Genomic DNA, 12,531 nt, shown 5'->3' with positions numbered 1-12,531 from the left:
CGAAGGGAGCGATGGCAAAAAAATACATTCATTACGATTAGTTCGCTCGTTGGATTCACATGCAGGCAGTGATCTCCGATTTATGAAATAAATCGTTCATCAGCTAATCGAATACTTTTCAGCAGTTTGATATTCGATACGATTAATCGCCCCAAATAATCGATTAATCGATTAATAGTCACACTGAGAGGAATTTTTTTCTCATTTGCTAGAAAGCCATCTAGAATCAAAAAAGTGTTCATTCAGCCTGATAATCAATTATTATCTTTTACGCTAAACTCGTAAACGAAGCTCAATTCGCGTTGACGGCATTGACCTTCCCCGACGAGTTCAGGGGAGCGTCAAAGATAATAATTAAAGTTCAGAATGGAACTGCAGCGGCCGTACGTTTTTTTCTCTGGATCGATTAATCGACGAAAATTATTCGTTCGCATCGATTATTGGTTGCGCAGTATTCGTTCGATTAATAATCGATTTCTGTAGGAAGTATTCGATTAATCGATTAATCGAACGATTATCGGGAATCACTACATGCAGGCTAAAAAGGGTCCTTTTCAGGATCACAAAATTATCTTCAATCTAAAGAGTTTATTGTTTTGTTATCACTCGATATCCCCATCTTGTTCGGCTAAACCTTTCTGTTTAGCGATTGCATTTGCCACTCGCCACAGCTTTCACTGTTGGAAAATTTCTTCCCATCCAGCTTGTGACATATTTTACAGTAAATTACATTCAATGGCACGTCGCATTACCACCACTCAGTATCGGATTGGAGGTAATTTTAACCTGTAATTGAACATTTGCGATGACAGTGGTACAGTGTCAACTTTCAATGTGGGGTCATAATTTGGACCCCGAACTCTATGTTTACAAAAATGTCCAACTAAATATGTCGCATTAAAGGTCCGTCCAATTAGCTAAATGTCGAGATAAGTGTAAATTACTGTACTTTCAATCTAGAAGCAATTTAAGAATTGGTGAAAATCAATAAGCTCAGAACAACTACCAAATTCACATACTCATCATACCCTGACAAACAAATTATGAAAAAATCAATTTGTGATTTATTATTATTTTGGATATTATTTTAGAATGCATTGAACTGTATTTCCTAAACTCTTTTTTGGAAGGTTTAATGGCCCTGAAAAGCGCCTTGTTTTATGGAATGGTTCCAATTTAGAAAACTTAGTACTCGTGGTTTTGAAAAAAAACCATTTCGAACGCCCTCGATGCCGCCTTGTTCTGGATTTGCCACCAAAGCAGTTTGTATAAAGAACAAACTTTTTTCTTCTGCTACCTGATGCCGTTTTGCGATTGCGTTTGCCACTCGCCACTCGCTGCAACTGCCTGTTGTTGTCTTGATGTCCACCGAACCGAATGTGTTCTGTTCCGAATGCGGGTTTTCTTATCGTCGCGAGCAGCTTTGCCAGCTAACTCGATCACTTCGGCGGCCGAAACTATATAACGCCGGCTAGGTGGACTGGTGCACTGGTACTAACGCGCTCGGCCTAGCTACCCTTGCGGGGAACTCCAGATCAACACGGTTCGAGCGGGATTTTGCCTTTCCCTTCACTTTTCCTCCTTTACCATGTCCAGACATGGCTGCTTGGGTTGGTTTGTTGATGTGTTGTGATGCGAAACGATGTGATGTACGGTTTGAATGAGAATGATCGTTACGGCAGCGGAGCGGGGATTTTTAAGCTGACTGGCTGGCTCGAGAATTACGCATGTGTGAGACTGCGACCAATGTTTCCCTAATTTTTTTCTTTTTCCTTTCCAATCGTGCTTCATTCTATTTCGCTGCTGCTCTGGTTGCCCGTTTTGGTCGGTACGATTTGAGGAGCACAAAATGGACCAATCAAAAATGGGCACATAGTGCATTTTGACAATGCTTGATATTTCACAATTATTCAATTATTTATCTCAAGAAAAATGAAATGTTATTCGTTATGATAGATGCGTAGATATATTTCCTATCAATTGATGCAAAAACCTTTGCGATCTATTGAGAAATGCTCGAGTTATAAGCGTTCCAAATCTTGCATTTTTTCCTACTTGTTCAGTGCCTAGATTTCCATTTCACCCCCTATATCTTCCGGTTAGACGTAGTCCTACGTCAAAACAAAATCCAGATGTCTCACCGATCGTTTACGTTTTGCGTTAGATCACCAATCCAAACCAATACAAATTGAGTTTAGGCAGCATAAAGCTGGGGCTCACGCCTTGTTTATTGTTTCAAGTCAATAATATTGCAAATATGTTGAGCATTCACGATGACCTGTAGCCAATGATTCCGTTGAAAAGTTTTCTCAGATATTTGGATATCCATCCGGAAGTTTTGATTTGCGATTTGCGATTAAAATGCAGCAGCAAGATTGCACGTAACACTTTATTTTTAAGTTTAGGTTATGATTTCTATGCGGCCATCTTAGCAACCCCTTGCTATCGACTTTCTTTACACTGCACCCTTCAGCAATAGACAAGCCCCGATGTCAGCCCTATGGAAACGTGTGATGTTTAATAAAAATATCATAGCAGGCTGGTCAGATGGCGAAGCTTAGACAATTTTGACAATCATTTTCAATTTGTATCTATTATATTCTGGCAGCATTTTGTGAGACTGTTTCTCACTTTCTATACGAATAAATTGTTTATCTAACAGTCCCGATTTCAAGGAAGAGAAATTTTGGTAAGTATTTCCTACTCATGATGACATTTGAGTGCACCGAGAAAACGTAAACCGATTAGCGTTACGTAATAAACATGTTTCAAGAGTGACCCTTTTTAATTATGTTTTTTTATTCTCTTTGATGGCATCCATGGTTTTGTTGTTGTGATAGTAGGGTAAATGATCTTGATTTGTTCGATTTAGGGTGTTTTCACGCAACTACTAACTGCAAATCGATTTGTCTTCATGAAAATCACATACCGTTCTGAATCATATTTTGGACGCTTAAGGCATATGTTGTAGAAAACAGATCTAAGCTTTATGCACAGGTATTATTTGGTTAATATTTTCGATAAATTAGTTCAATATGCTTTTAAACTTTCCACTTTGGTACCTTTTTGATTGAAAACATAAAAAAAAATCGTCGAATAAAATGTTTTTCAAATGAAGCGAATAAGAAACAAACTTCAAACACTAAATCAAATTTCGGACAGATTGAATTCAAATTTCGGACACTTTATTTTGTAATTTTTTGGACGAAAATTACATTACACTTGATTATATTTTATGATCAACTGTGAAGCACTTTCCAACCAATCACAGTAAACTGTTAACGATGATGAGAACTGATGAAACACGGCAGAAATTTGAATATTTATGAACGGGTAAATTCTACGTGCTCACTCTAAGCAAACGAATTTTGTCGATTATGTTATAATTCAAATGTAGTTCTCATATGAAATAATAGTGAAACCAAGGGATTACTCTAAAGAAGCAATTGTGATATTATTTTTATAGTTATATCATCAGTGCATTAACATTTTCAAGATATTAGAACAAAGTGTCCGAAATATGATTCAGAACGGTATAATCAATACGAGTTTGGGTTTGTTGTAAAGACCCAGCGGTTGCCATTGAAATCATGTGGACAAAACAACATTAGTGGAATGGACAATGATCAGAATTGAGCTCATCGAAATGCGTTAACTACACGGTTTAGCTCTTTAAATCTGATAGAAATGGTGTGCAAGCATGATTTTTACAATATTTTGGAAGTGTTATAATCCAGAACAGGTCTGAATACGTGCCAAATAATCATCTGGTGATAGATCAAATGTCAGCTCAAATTAGGGGGATGTTATGAACCTTTAAAACATGTGAATCCGTAGAAATCTATCTATCTATACACAACCTCTCTTAGGGAAGGGGGTGTCTGCCATACAAATGAGACACAAATTTCTCGATAATTAATCACGCAAACGAAACCATATTCGGTATATGGAGGTTTTATGGTGCAATAAATGTTTCTATGGTGCTTAGACACTCCTCCTTCTCTCTTAGGGTAGGCTTTCATACAAATGAAAAACAAATTTCTGCATAACTCGAAAACTATTCAAGCAAATGGAACCAAATTTGGCATGCGAATATTTTAGGGGGCACGAAACGTTTCTATGGTGAATAGACACTCCTCCCCCCCTCTCTAAGGGGAGCAGAGGGGAGGGGTCTGTCTTTATTCTATCATGTTTCGGTATCAAACATTTATTCCATGTAACAGAGAAACATGTTATTTACAAGTGGTTTATAAATCTTGAACAAGAATTGTGCCTGAAAATAATCTGGTACTATAATGATGAGTTTTAGTAGAAGTACTAGTAATTTAATAGTAAAAAGTAAATTCAACGGAGTCGATTAGAAGATCAATCAATGAACAGTTCTGCGATTGGGATCATTAAGTTGCGCTTAGTAAGAAAACGTGAATGTTTGAAGGTATTAATAACAAAAAACAAATTTTGGGCGGGACGAAGTTTGCCGGGTCAGCTAGTTGCTCTATTGCTCTATATAAATAAAAATGGAAGACCAAATGTGCAAAACTTGAAGATGGAATGGTCCGATTTGAGCCATCTTCATTTTGTTGTATTGGTCTCAGTCCATAATTCAATATAGCGGAGAGAAAAATCGGAAATTTTCGGAAAACTCTTAAGACAGGTCGGAACATTTGGAGAATTGAATTTCCATATGTTCAAAAATGACATCATGATAAGCGTTGTTGGTCCATTCGTTATTTTCGCTAACGAAATTGACCTTTGTTTAAGATGGAAATTGATTTTCAGGTGAAATAACTCACTCCTATATATTATATAATTATTATATAAATTATATAAATAGAAATAGAAGGACAATTGTGTTGCTAAGCGCAAAACCCGAGGAGGGAATGGTCCGATTTGAGCCGTCTTTATTTTGTAATATTCGTCTCTTCTCGTAGATCAATATAGCGGAGGAAAGAAAATTTTCGGAAAACTCTGAGGGAAAGTTGGAAAATTAAATTCCCAAATATTTTACAATCACATCATAATCAGTGTTGTTAGTCCATTCGATATTTGCGCTAACGAAATTGATCTTTGTTCGAAAGCGGGAATGGATTTTCAAGTAAAATAACTCATTCCTATATTTTCTATCTACAGGCAAACCTTTTTTTGTGCGAGGGATAGGTACCGCACAAACATATCGCATAAAAAATCGTGCGAAACTTTACCAGTAGTTTAAAAAAAATCGTATTCGGTACCCAATTTGAAAAAAAACTTTTTTGTGCAGTAAATAAGGACTTTTTTTTACTTTTTCCGCACTGAAATGCATGAAAACTAAATAGACGATAACTTCGCCAAATATGCTTCAAAACCGCACAAAAGCAGGTTTTCCTGTATATAAATTGAAATGGAAGGCTAAAGCGCAAACCCCGAGGAAGGAATCGTCCAATTTATTTTGAAGTATTCGTTCACGAACGTTAGCTTAGTAAGAAAACGTGAATGTTCGAGAGTATTTTTTATATCAAAAAATCAATATTCGGCGGGACGAAGTTCGCCGGGTCAACTAGTATACTATAGAACTACTGTAACTCATGAAAAAGACAATTTCATTTATATGTTGTGTAACATTCGAATACCAGATTTGACACAGGTGCGCTAAATAAGAGCATTCAAAAAAGTTGACAAACCATGATCATATTTTCGACTGAACAAACCAAAATCATTCACCTCAATCGCTGTGGAAGAATATGGCCACATGTTCCTTCGTAGGATAAGTGCCTTGTATGCTTTAGTTACGTGGAACTACGTCTAATCGGAATATATGGGGGGTAAAGTGAAAAACCTAAACAGAGAACATGCAGGAAAAAATGAAAAATTCGAATGATTATAACTTGAACAATCTTTTAAGAAAGGAAAGATGTTTGCATCAATTGATAGAAAATATTTCTACGTATCTATCAAAACTAATAAAATGTTATTTTTCGTGAGATAAGTAATTGAATAACTGTAAAATGTCAAGCGCTATCTAACCTCCCTAACTGCCCCGTTTTGATTGACCCAATTTGCGGTTTCCCCAACACAGCAACCGAAACCAAAGAACCTGGGGAAATTGCAAATACATGCAAGTTGGGGGAACTTTTGTTCCCTAACGCAGCCCTCAAAACAAAGGTGCCTTACATTACATGGCGTTTGTTCAAATGTTTTACTTACACAGCAAATGTGTTTTGAATTCAATTGAATTCGAAAATATTTCATTCAATCAATACAAACAAATACTTACTAAGTCAACGGCAGTCCCACGTCAACCTTGCGGTTACATCATAGATATAACCCACCCATTTTTTTTTTTTTTTGCTGTTGGGTATTGTTTGTTCACTCCATCAGTGTTTACAACCGAGTGATGATGACAGAAGGATGATGATTAGTCGTTGGATGATGCGTATCGCGATAGAAGATGCCAAAGTGGAATGAGATATGATGAAAGCCGCCCTCTGTAGCCCTGGACGAGATGGCTTCTGCATTATGTATGCATGAAATAAAGAAAGAAAATCTCACCAATGTAATATAAGATCATTATCATTATCGAACACAATTATCAATTTTTTCCACCACTAAAAATATGTAGCTTTATTATAGAGAAAACATATTTCAATTGGAATTTGTAATTTTCTTTTATAAGCTTTATTTTCTGAGTGTTCATTCAACCCATTCGTAACGTAACAGAACTCCATGTTCATTTCTAAATAAATCAACGCGCCCCAAATGATTGAGCAGCTGGTTTAGATTATGGAACCGAATGAGGTGTGTTTCCTGAGCCTGGATGATAGAGCACGTGTTGTAATGGGCTCAACAGAAGCCAATAAGCAAGCTCCGATCAAGCGTCTCGAGTATCGCGTTGATCTTCCGGATCATGATTTTGTCGTGGCTGCTAAGCATAAGTTTATTGCTTCTTTTATCGGATATATAGGATGCAGAATAAAGCTAGAGCACATTGGTCATGCTGAAGCAATTGGATACAGTGGTCCAACGTTCGTTGCACCTCGCTCAAGGCACTGTTCTTCGAACGCATTTTAACAGGGGCTCGATTAAAGGGGAGTGCGAGCTGCCTGAATTCGGTTAAATTATTCGATATTAAGAAATGATCGAGCCAGTAATATCTTAATAACAATATTATAATACATTTGGCATCAAATTAATTTTTTTTTGACGTAGAACTACGTCTTTCATTAAGGGTGCCAAATCAGAAAACAGGTCACGTTTTTATGAAATAAAGTTAACGTTAATAACTATTTTTGCCGCGAACGGATTTTGACGATTTGCATATCAAACGAATCGGAAATTCCTTAAGATTTGTTTGATATGCTATACATTACAATCCCATAGTCTGTATATGGTTTAAATCGATGAAAATTGGAAATCATACATTTGTTCTGTCCATTTGTGTGCTTTTCCGAACAGAGCTGTCAATAACGAGCAACTTATCGACAAGTAACGAAGGGGAAATCGTAAGATGTAAAGTCTCCGTGCACAAAGAAAAAGAAGAAGAGCGAAGGGGAATATTTGCCTAGAGTATAAAAAGTGGATCTCGCTGAAGCAACCTTTCATTCTTCGTGAGGAAATCGTCTTAACAACATCGTTGCTGGGCGAGCTGGACGGCGAGCGATCGAATGCCTTTTCCATGGCAATGGGAGTGAGGAGTAATATTATGGATAAAGTAAAGTTTTCCAAGGGCCTGTTTAGAAGTTAGAGACGAATGAACTGAAGAAGTTTAAAGTCTCAAGCAAGAAAGGAATGCGAACTTTCAGTATCGTTCTGTATTCAAAGCAATGAATATCGCGTGTTCTTCCTTGTTTTGCGTCATCACATGTCTTCGTTTCGGATTGAGCTGTGGACGCGACCAAATTACTCACTTGCTGATGTCTCTGGCTTTGCAATCATTGCATCAATCTGACGCCATTGCATTAAGGTTCTGAGCTACACAATTGTGTGGGGAATCATCAAGCTAGGCTATCATCTGCTCACCAAGAAAATTAATGTTCTGGAATTTTGTCACTGATTTGGTTTCGCATGACGATAGGAAAACTCTTCACAAAGGATGACAGCTAAACTAATCTAGACTGGCAATATTAACAGAAAGAGCTTATGCTGAGAAGAGCGCAAAACGGAGATAAGTGTGTGTATATTTAGTTGCTTCAAGCCATCGATATATGGATATTTGTGTGTGTACGTGCGTGCTTCATAATCCATACGTAAAAATAGTGCATCTTCGCTACGCTGAAACCCCATTTGTATCTGCTCCCGTGTGCATTGGCTCTGTAACGATGCAACAATCGCCTAATTTTTTTATGCTATGATTGACGATTGTTTGGTGTTGCAAATTATGCAGTCATAATGATAAATATAAACAAAGAGGAGAGATAACTGGAGGGAAATATTTACGCTAGAGTATTAGTAATGAATCTCTGCTGAGGCAAATATTCAGCCTTTTTCCAAGCAGTTAACATTATTTGTTTTCTATCATAAATGCATTAAACTGACGCTACGGTGGAGCAGGTATTAAAGTTGAGCGCCAAAAAATTATACGGGGAATACCAAGTTATTCAATAAGTTATATTAAGTTATTAATTTATTTGGGCTCGCGTGCCAGTCGCAAAACTGTTTTCAACTGGGATTGCATTTGCGCTAATCTTGATCATAATGAAGCAGTGCTTCTCTTTTCGAGGTTGTTAAGATTAACAGATTGACTTTATTTCGTTTATTTAGACACCAAGAAATGTCGTTCTGGATTTTTGTATGTGATTTGGTTTCGCTCGCCAGTAGCAAAACTTTCTCCACTAAGGATGACAGCTGCGCTTATCTCGAGCATGTATTGTTCTGCGAGCACAAGAATGAGTCTTCAAACAATTATCGTCAAATGATTCTACAATAAAAATACATTGCAGGGCGACCAAACTGGTAGAATGGTTATTTCAAAATTTTCGTAGCATTATAAAATAATATCCGCAGTTATGAACAAGCGACTTGAATTAAACCACAGCGTAGTTCTACGTCAACAATGCGGTCGTGTCTTGAACACAACCTCCTATAATTTTTTTTTTTTTTTTGAAAACCCCGATGAGATTTACGAGGCTCAAAAAATCAAAACTTTGAGCGCTTGGAGGCACCCCTGAATAATGTTCGATTGAGCTGAAATTTTGCACAGGTCATTTTTCGGGCCAATAAACAAAATGCACATGGTCGGTTCTTGAAACTCGATGGTAATATTTTTATCCATACATTCATTGGAATCTATCATTATTAACATCATATTCAGTGTTGAGATTATCGTTTTTCTTCTCGTATTCCTGTTAGACGTACTTCTACATAAAAAAAGTCACAGGAGGGTTGTCTCCGAGACACGACCGCATAGTTGACGTAGGATTCCGTTAGGCTATCTGTTGTTTTTGGATATGTTTGAAGAATTACATCGTTCAACTTTTTGATAACAATTTGGTGGCCCTGAAAAGGGCCGTTTTGTTTGATTGTCCACTCCACCAGTGTTTACTGAGTGATGATGACAGAAGAATGGTAAACAGACGTTGGATGGCGCGTATTAGATAAAAGATAACCGAAGTGAAACGAGATATGACGAAAACCGCACTCTGTGATCCTAGACCAGTGCTGCAATTTGTCACAGTCACTGCGTATATTTGGGCTACTATGACGACCATTGCAACATTACCACCAAACGACGTGCAACAAAACAAATTCCTTACTCTTTGATGTTAAATAGTTTGTCAGTGTTTTGACCATCAAAGCATTTTACAAGTCAGCGCACTATGATCGTCAAGACAAGAAATACCATGTCACCTGATGTAATGGAAGTTTACACTTTTACCAGGATGCATTTGTTCACTTTGCTACCTGAATACCATTATTATATAAAATGCCAAAACTTCGAGGAGAACAAAGGATATAAATGAGTCTAAACGGACTTTTAAATACGTGAATTTCGATATCGGGCAAAAATTTCAACGAAAAGAGAAATTTCTTCATTATTTCAGCATGTAGAGATTGTTCAAGCTTTGGTCAATTATATATCCCGTTGCCTAAAAGGTTTGCAATCTCTCACACGTTATCGCGTGTTACACATAGTATTTACTTCAGTAAATACAAGAAACAACAACCGGAATGAAAATCGAAGCTTTGCTCGATGAAAATAAAATGCAATCTGCGACAATCATCAATTCATTATGGACAATTTTATCGCCTACTTGATCTGTCAAAACGTATTGACAAAATTCAGTAACAGGCAAATTGTTGCGTTGTACTCTGTCAGTCACCATTTGACCGAGATTTTTGTCAGTATGAAATGACTAGCGTGCCTCGCCAGTTGTCAGTGACATTGATGAAAACATGCAGGTCTGTCCTAGACGAGATGTATCCTTTGATATGTATGAATGCAATTAAGAAAAAAGTCACAGTTGTGTCCGAGACACGACCGCTTGGTTGACGTAGGATTCCGTTAGGCTATCTGTTGATTTTGGATATGTTTGAAGACTTACATCGTTGAACTCTTTGATAATGATTTGGTGGCCCAGAAAAGGGTCGTTTTGTCGGGTCGGGTTTGGTTGTTGGATATTGTTTACTCACTCCACCAGTGTTTACCATGTGATGATGACAGAAAGATAGTAAACAGTCGTTGGATGGTGCGTATCAGATAAAATATACCGAAGTAGAACGAGATACAATGAAAACCGCCTTCTATAATCCTAGACGAGATGTATGGATGAAACAAAGAAAAAAAACTTCCCAATGTAATATAAGATAATTAGCAATACTGAACACAAATATCAATTTTTCTCATCATTAAAATCATGTTACTTTAATATAGAGAAAACATAATTGAAATGGGAAAGGTAATTTTCATTTATAACTTTTACTTTCTGAGTGTTTATTCAACCCAATGCGAATTTTAATTGGACTAACAGCACCTAATACTATATGTAGAGCATATGCGAAATCACTTTTTCTAATAAATCGGTCATGGATATAAAATTTCCAACCAACCAACCAACATTAAAGTTCTAAGTTTAAATTTTATTTGCTAGAATTAATCGTATCACTCACTTGCTTACTTGCCGTTTTTCTCCAGACAGCTTGGTTTTGATGTCTCTGTAAGGGAATACATTTCCGTAGAAACAAAAGCTCTCCCTACTTTCATGTATTTGCAATGCCGATTTCCCCCAGGCGCTTAGTTTTGATGTCTCTGTTAGGGACCCGCCGCATGTGTCGTCAATTTCTACCAAGTGGGTATTTCCGTATTTCCGTTGGAATAGGGGTTGAGATTTTTCAATTGTTCGATAGTTAGTTCCATGACATATATTATTTCCTTCAATATAAAATTTGTTATGAAGTGCCGAAATCGATTGACGCAAAAATTTCATCAATCCATCATGAAATGACTGAGCAATAAGCGTTTGAAATTGGACAATTTTCACGATGTGCTCGATTTTCGATTTTCAATTTGTACCCCAATATGTTCCCGAAAGACGTAATCCTACGTCAAAAGATACAGTTAGGGGGTTTGTTCAATCGAGAAATATTAAGCAACTGTTATACGAAAGCGGAAATAAAGTGGTAAGGTGACAAGGAATGTTGCAGTGACGCATTCTCTTAGCCCACAATATTTTATTCTAACAAACCTTGAGCTGTTTCTTTTGTACAGATTCCAAATTATGGATGAAAGGATGTTTTGTAATAAGTTTTCAACAAAAAAACAGGAAGTGGGTTATATCTATGGTATAACCGCAAGGGTGACGTAGGACTATCGTTGATTTAGAAATCATTTGTTTGAAGTTGAATCTAAATCCATTCTGAATGAATGAATAAATGAATACTTGGGGGACTTCGAAAACGAGAGCGTTACGTTGGAGGCATAAGGTTTTATGCATCCAATACAGGATACGAATAACCTTGTTCTGAAGAATAATCTTCAGAAGCTAACCTGCTAACTGTACTTGATTGACAAATCACAAACCCAAATGTATTATATGGATATTTTATGGATAGAAAACATTAAAATAAACTCTTTCGCTTGAATGTAATTTTCCATTCCAAGGGGAACTGGCAGATTATTTTCCAGCAACGATTAGATATTTCCACATTTTCCTTGATACTGGAAGCCCACCAGTGGTTAATACTAACTCGATAACCACCTGTTAATAGCACTTGATTGAAAAATATTTGGTCACAGTGTTACATGGATAGAAAACATTAAAATAAACTCTTTCACATGAATGTATTTTTAAATACCCAGAGGAACTGGCAGGTTATTTTCCAGCAATAATTAGATCTTTCCGGAACTTTCTCGATTATGGCAGCTGAATGGCATCCAAACGGAAAGAATTCTGCGCGTGTATGTGTCTCCTCCAGCACGTTAGAAAACGATGTTGTCTTGTCGATGTCCTCACGAAAAATGAATGCGTCTCACCATCAGATTATCGCTTAAGTATGCTTTTTATGTGTGATTAAATCGAGAGAAGGTGTGGTTTACGATGGCAATTTGGAAGGCAAACT

The sequence above is a fragment of the Toxorhynchites rutilus genome, chromosome 2, assembly GCF_029784135.1.
Source record: "Toxorhynchites rutilus septentrionalis strain SRP chromosome 2, ASM2978413v1, whole genome shotgun sequence".
NCBI classification, from domain to species: Eukaryota; Metazoa; Arthropoda; class Insecta; order Diptera; family Culicidae; genus Toxorhynchites; species Toxorhynchites rutilus.
This window is presented reverse-complemented; position numbering follows the sequence as displayed.